The sequence below is a fragment of the Capsicum annuum genome, unplaced genomic scaffold (assembly GCF_002878395.1).
Source record: "Capsicum annuum cultivar UCD-10X-F1 unplaced genomic scaffold, UCD10Xv1.1 ctg5104, whole genome shotgun sequence".
NCBI lineage: Eukaryota > Viridiplantae > Streptophyta > Magnoliopsida > Solanales > Solanaceae > Capsicum > Capsicum annuum.
Genome location: NW_025858956.1, coordinates 165,377 through 173,317, shown reverse-complemented (window position 1 = coordinate 173,317; position 7,941 = coordinate 165,377). Strand labels below are relative to the sequence as shown.

The following is a 7,941-nucleotide window of genomic DNA, read 5'->3' as shown; positions in this document are numbered from 1 at the left end:
AGGACGTTCTCATATTCTTTTGTACATAATTCTTGATACAATCTCTTTTTTTTTGAATTTCTTGTAAACCTTCAGAATAATTTTTTAGTTCTGAAAACCAAAGGGAATGATGACCTTGGTTTGTACCCAGTCTAAAACCAAGTGGATTTATTTTTTGTCCCATAATCCCCCATTATTATACATATCATGATACGTCATAGCTGTAGAGTTTTTTTAATGAATACATCTCGACATATTCATCATCTAAAGATATATCTTTCATTACAATAGTTATATGACAGGTCGATCTTTTTATTGGAAAACTACGTCCTCTAGCTCGAGGTTTCAATTTCTTCACCGTAGTACCTCCATTGACTTCGTCTTTACTAATGACTAAATTGGTTTCGTTGGAACCCATATTGTAACTAGCATTTGCTGCTACAAAATAAACCAATTTCAAAATGGGATAACATGCTCAATAGGGCATAAGTTCTAATATCATAAGCATTTCCTCATAGGAACGTCCGCGGATTTGATCAATTACTCTTCGTGCTGTGTCGGCAGACATAAATATATGTTGAACTAAAGCATATACTTCCATTTTTTTCTTCTTTAGCATAAGGTTTGCCTCCTCCTACTGAATCATAAGCATCTAGATTTTTTTTATTAATATTAACATTAACGACGAGATCTATTATCGATTTTTACATGTCCTCTAAAATTTAATGTAGGTGCAAATTCTCCCAATTTGTGGCCTACCATACCATCCGTTATATAAATAGGAAAATGCTCTTTTCCATTATGGATAGCAATAGTATGACCGATCATTGTGGGTATAATGGTAGATGCCCGGGACCAAGTTACTATTATTTCTTTTTCTACTTTTGTGTTAAGCTTATCAATTTTTTTAATAAATGATTGGCTACAAAGGGATTTTTTTTATTGAACATGTCACAAGCTTACTCCTATTTTTTTTTTTGTAAAAAAAAAGAATTAAGTTCGATTTTCTCTCCTATTTACTACGGCGACGAAGAATCAAATTATCACTATATTTATTGCTTTTTCTACTTCTTCTTCCAAGTGCAGGATAACCCCAAGGGGTTGTGGGTTTTTTTCTACCAATTAGGGCTCTCCCTTCACCACCCCCATGGGGATGGTCTACAGGGTTCATAACTACTCCTCTTACTACAGGACGCTTACCTAGCCAACGTTTAGATCCGGCTTTATCCAAACTTTTCTTGTTCACCTCAACATTCCCCACTTGTTCGACTGTTCCTGAGCAGTTTTTGGATATCAAACGGACCTCCCCAGAAGGTAATTTTAATGTGGCTGATCTGCCCTCTTTTGCAACCAGTTTTGCTACAGCGCCTGCTGCTCTAGCTAATTGTCCACCCTTTCCAAGTGTGATTTCTATGTTATGTATGGCCGTGCCTAAGGGCATAATTGTTGAAGTAGATTCTTCTGTTGAACAATCAAAACCCCTTCCCAAACTGTACAAGCTTCTTCTAAAGCATACGTCTTTCTGGATCTAGATGATGATATCTATACATATGGATCTTATATATATCGTAGAATGAAGTACCACATGGGTGAATATATATATATGAATCCAAATCTTCCGAATCACTCATGTTATGATATTCTATATCCTGGGTCTTCCCGTTCCGTCATCTGGCTTATGTTCTTTATGTAGCATTCAAACCGAATGACTCTATGAAATTACGTTGATACTTAAACATATTATAGGTAGTGTAGGATACATCTCTATTTTCCCCCCGGGGAATCTTTAGAATTCCTACTACTTAACTTTCAATTCACCTCTGACCATCAAATGAAATGTGAATAACCTGTCCCCCTCTCTTTGAAAGAAGGAGAGCTTCCGGTTCTGTCGGTGCTTGAAATAATTTTGTCTTCTCTATATTACTATATCTATAGAGTCAATAATTTTATATGAGGAACTACTGAACTCAATCACTTGCTGCTATTACTCTTCAGTTTTCTGTTGAGGTCTATCCTGCAGAGGTACTCAAATTGGATCAGTGATCGATTTCTAGGTTTCGTCATAAACCAGATTGGTTATTTCCAATTATGTAAATCAATAGTTCAAACCGCACTCAAAGGTAGGGCATTTCCCATTTTTATAGGAACTTATATACCAAAAATAATGGTATCTCCAATTATAGCCCCTCTGGGATGTAAAATATATCTCTTCTCACCATCCCCATAGTCTATGAGGCAAATGTATGCATTTCGATTAGGGTCGTATTCTATGGTTACGATTCTATCATATATGTCTTTTTCATTCCGTCAAAAATTGAATTTACGGTATAGACGCTTATGACCTCCCCCTCTATGCCTTGCGATATTGATTCCTCTGGCATTACAACCTTTACCACAACTACGCTGTCCATAGATCAAATTATTTCGTGGATTGGATTTCACTTGACTGTCTACGGTTCAATTGCGTGTGGTCGGGGTAGAAGTTTTGTATAAATGTATCACCATGCTATTAAGTATTTTTATTTAAGTTCTTTTCTTTCTAAAATATGGAATAGAATAACCCGGTTGAAGCGTAATGATCATACATTTGTAATGCATTGTATGTCTCATAATTGGTCCCATTCTTCTACTCTTTCCCAGAATTCGATGACTATTCATAGCTATTACCTTGACACCAAAGAAGAGTTTGACCCAATGTTTTATTTCTGTCCTAGTTGATCCTAATTCGGCATTAGAATTATATTGATTTTTCCCCAATAACTGAATATTTTGTATGTAAATACTACATATTTGATTCCATCCATAAATCAATTTTTTTCCCTATGAGTTATAGTCTCAATAAGAATACTAGTTCTTACTGTTCATATATTATGATATGAATATACCACATCAATTCGTTATGTATTCATATATTATGATATGAATATACCATATCAATTTGTTATGTATAGATGATGCGATTCCATTGATACTGAGCCAATTCCAAATCAATTCGTTATGTATTCATATATTATGATATGAATGTACCACATCAATTCGTTATGTATTCATATATTATGATATGAATATACCACATCAATTCGTTATGTATTCATATATTATGATATGAATATACCACATCAATTCATTATGTATGGATGATGCGATTCCATTGATACAGAGCCAATTCAATAGACTTATTGGAGGGTCCAGTAGGAATTGAACCTACAAATTAACCAATTATGAGTTGGACGCTTTAACCATTCAGCCATGGATGCTTAGCGGGGATCCTCGTACATGGTGAATAACCAAACTCCAATTGAAATGACATATTTAGGATGAATCAATGCAATTTAGGAGGAATCAATCTAATGCAATTTAGGAGGAATCAATGAGAGGACATCAGTTCAAATCCTGGATTTTTGAATTGAGAGAGATACTAAGAGAGATCAAGAATTCTCACCATTTCTTAGATTCATAGACCTAATTAAATTCATTGGGATCCCTCATGCACATTTTTTTCCACAAAGAACGTTTTCTAAAACTCTTTGACCTCCGAATTTGGAGTATCCTACTTTCACGCAATTCATAGGGTTCAACAAGCAATAGATATTTCACGATCAAGGGTGTAATACTCTTTGTAGTAACGGTCCTTATATATCGTATTAATAATCAAAATGTGGTCGAAAGAAAAAATCTCTATTTGATAGGGCTTCTTCCTATACCTATGAATTCCATTGGAGCCAAAAATGATACATTAGAAGAATCCATTGGGTCTTCCAATATCAATAAGTTGATTGTTTCGCTCCTGTATCTTCCCAAAGAAAAAAGGATCTCTGAGAGTTGTTTCCTGAATCTGGAAGAGAGTACTTGGGTTCTCCCAAAAACTAAAAAGTGTAGCATGCCTGAATCTAACTGGGGTTCGCGTTGGTGGAGAAACTGGATCGGAGAAAAGAGGGATTCTAGTTGTAAGATATCTAATGAAACCGTCGCTGGAATTGAGATCTTATTCAAAGATAAAGATCTCAAATATCTGGAGTTTCTTTTTGTATATTATATGGATTATCCGATCCATAAGGACCATGATTGGGAATTGTTTGATCGTCTTTCTCTGAGGAAGAGTCAAAATAGAATCAACTTGAATTCGGGACCGCTATTCAAAATCTTAGTGAAACACTAGATTTCTTATCTTATGTCTGCATTTCATGAAAAAATACCAATTGAAGTGGAGGGTTTCTTCAAAAAACAAGGGGCTAGGTCAACTATTCAATCAAATGATATTGAGCATGTTTCCCATCTTTTCTCGAGAAACAAGTGGGCTATTTCTTTGCAAAACTGTGCTCAATTTCATATGTGGTAATTCTGCCAAGATCTCTTCATTAGTTAGGGTAAGAATCCGCCCGAATCGGATTTTTTGAGGAACGTATCAAGACAGAATCAGAGTTGGTTAGAAAATGTATGGTTGGTAAACAAGGATCGGTTTTTTAGCAAGGTACATAATGTATCATCAAATATTCAATATGATTCCACAAGATCTAGTTTCATTCAAGTAATGGATTCTAGCCAACTGAAAGGATCTTCTGATCAATCCAGAGATCAATTGGATTACATTAGTAATGAGAATTCAGAATATCACACATTGATTAATCAAAGAGAGATTCAACAACAAAAAGAAAGATCGATTCTTTGGGATCCTTCCTTTCTTCAAACGAAATGAAAAGAGATAGAATCAAGCCGATTCTCAAAATGCTTTTCTGGATATTCCTCAATGTCCTATCTATTGATGGAACGTGAGAAGCAGATGATTAATCATCTGTTTCCAGAACAAATCGGAGATTTTCTTAGAAATCCTACAAGATTCGTTCATTCTTTTTTCTCTGATAGATGGTCAGAACTTCATATGGGTTCGAATCCTACTGAGAGGTCCACTAGAGATCAGAAATTGTTGAAGAAACAACAAGACCTTTCTTTTGTCCCTTCCAAGCGATTGAAAAATAAAGAAATGGTTAATATATTCAAGATAATTACGTATTTACAAAATACTATCTCAATTCATTCTATTTCATCAGATCTGGGATATGATATGGTTCCGAAGGATAAACCAGATATAGACTGTTCCAATAAGATTTTATTCTTGAACAAAAATCTATTTTTTGATTTATTTCATCTATTCCATGACTGGAACAGGGAAGGATACACGTTACACTACTATTTTGAATCAGAAGAGAGATTTCAAGAAATGGCAGATCTATTCACTTTATCAATAACCGAGACGGATCTGGTGTATCATAAGGGATTTACCTTTTCTATTGATTCCTGTGGATTGGATCCAAAACAATTCTTGAATGAGGCCAGGGATGAATTGAAAAAGAAATCTTTATTGGTTCTACCTCTTATTTTTTATGAAGAGAATGAATATTTTTCTCAAAGGATTAAAAAAATGGGTCCGGATCTCCTGCGGGAATGATTTGGAAGATCTAAAACCAAAAATAGTGGTATTTTCTAGCAACAACATAATGGAGGCCGTCACTCAATATATATTGATCCAAAATCTGATTCAAATCCAATATAGTACCTATGGGTACATAAGAAATGTATTGAATCGATTCTTTTTAATGAATAGATGTGATCGCAACTTTGAATATGGAATTAAAAGGGATCAAATAGGAATGGATCTCTGAATCATAGAACTATAATGAAATATACAATCAACCAATATTTATCAAATTTGAAAAAGAGTCAAAAGAAATGGTTCGAGCCTCTTATTTTGATTTCTCAAACCGAGAGATCCATGAATCGGGATCCTGATGCATATAGATACAAATGGTCCAATGGGAGCAAGAATTTCCAGGAACATTTGGAACAGTCCGTTTCGGAACAGAAGAGCCATTTTCAAGTAGTGATCGATCGATAACGTATTAATCAATATTCGATTGATTGGTCTAAGGTTATCAACAAAAAATATTTGTATAAGCTACTTCGTTTCTTTTTGTCCAAGTCACCTCTTTTTTTTTTCAAGTTGCTTTTATTTTTGTCTATGTAATTTCTTTTTTCTGTGTGAGTTTTGGAAATATCCCCATTACTAGGTCCGAGATCTACATCTATGAATTGAAAGGTCCGAATGATCAACTCTGCAATCAGTTGTTAGAATCAATAGTTCTTCAAGTTGTTCATTTCCAAAAATTGAAACCCTTCTTATTGGACGATCATGATATTTCCCAAAAATCAAAATTCTTGATCAATGGAGGAACAATATCACCATTTTTGTTCAATAAGATACCAAAGTGGATGATTGACTCATTCCATACTAGAAATAATCGCAGGAAATCCTTTGATAACCCGGATTCCTATTTCTCAATGATATTCCACGATCTAGATAAATGGCTGAATCCCGTGAAAATATTTCATAGAAGTTCATTGATATCTTCTTTTTATAAAGCAAATCGACTTCGATTCTTGAATAATCCCCAATACTTCTGCTTCTATTGGAACACAAGATTCCCCTTTTCTGTGGAAAAGGCCCATATCATTAATTCTGATTTTACATATGGACAATTCCTCAATATCCTGTTCATTCACAACAAAATATTTTCTTTGTGCGTCGGTAAAAAAAACATGCTTTTTGGGGGAGAGATACTATTTCACCAATCGAGTCATAGGTATCTAACATATTCATACCTAACGATTTTCCACAAAGTAGTGATGAAACGTATAACTTGTACAAATCTTTCAATTTTCCAAGTTGATCCGATCCATTCATCCGTACAGCTATTTACTCGGTCGCAAACATTTCTAGAACACCTCTAACAGAGGGGTAAATAGTCAATTTTGAAAGAACTTATCATCAACCTCTTTCAGATATGAATCAATCTGATTCAAAAAGGAAAAACTTGCATCAGTATCTCAATTTCAATTCAAACATGAGTTTGATTCACACTCCATATTCTAAGAAAGATTTATCATCTGAAAAGAGGAAAAATCGGAGTCTTTGTCTAAAGAAATGTGTTGAGAAAGGGCAGATGTATAGAACCTTTCAACGAGATAGTGCTTTCTCAACTCTCTCAAAATGGAATCTATTCCAAACATATATGCCATGGTTCCTTACTTCGACAGGGTACAAATATATAAATTTGATATTTTTAGATACTTTTTCAGACCTATTGCCAATACTAAGTAGCGGTCAAAAATTTGTATCTACTTTTCCTGATATTATGCATGGATCAGGTATATCATGGCGAATTCTTCAAAAAAAAAATTGTTTCTTCTACAATGGAATCAAATAAGTGAGATCTCGAGTAAGTTTTTACATAATCTTCTTTTGTCCAAAGAAATGATTCATCAAAATAATGAGTCACCAATGATATTGACACATCTGAGATCGCCAAATGCTCGGGAGTTCATCTATTCAATCCTTTTCCTTCTTCTTGTTGCTGGATATCTCCTTCGTACACATCTTCTCTTTGTTTCTCGGGCCTCTAGTGAGTTATAGATATAGTTCAAAAGGGTCAAATCTGTGATGATTCCATCATCTATGATTGAGTTGCAAAAACTTCTGGATAGGTATCCTATATCTGAATCGAATTCTTTCTGGTTAAAGAATCTCTTTCTAGTTGCTCTGGAACAATTAGGAAATTCTCTAGAAGAAATATGAGGTTCTGCTTCTGGCGGTAACATGCTTGGTCTCGCTTATGGGGTCAAATCAATACGTTCTAAGAAGAAATATTGGAGTATCAATCTTATCGAGATCATCGATCTCATACCAAATCCCATCAATCAAATCACTTTTTCAAGAAATACGAGACATCTAAGTCATACAAGTAAAGAGATCTATTCATTGATAAGAAAAAGAAAAAATGTGAACGGGTATTGGATTGATGAGAAAATAGAATCCTGGGTCGCGAACAGTGATTCGATTCCTGATGAAGAAAGAGAATTCTTGGTTTAGTTCTCCACCTTAACGATAGAAAATAGGATTGATCAAAT

At 34.5% G+C, this 7,941-nt stretch overlaps 2 pseudogenes; one reads left to right on the top strand and one right to left on the bottom strand.

Annotated features, from left to right (window-relative positions):
* Positions 1-952: 952 nt before the first annotated feature.
* On the bottom strand, positions 953-2,664 carry LOC124892836 (annotated as a pseudogene).
* Positions 2,665-3,349: 685 nt separating this feature from the next.
* The window catches only part of LOC124892829, a 6,847-nt pseudogene continuing 2,255 nt past the window's right edge, over positions 3,350-7,941 (top strand).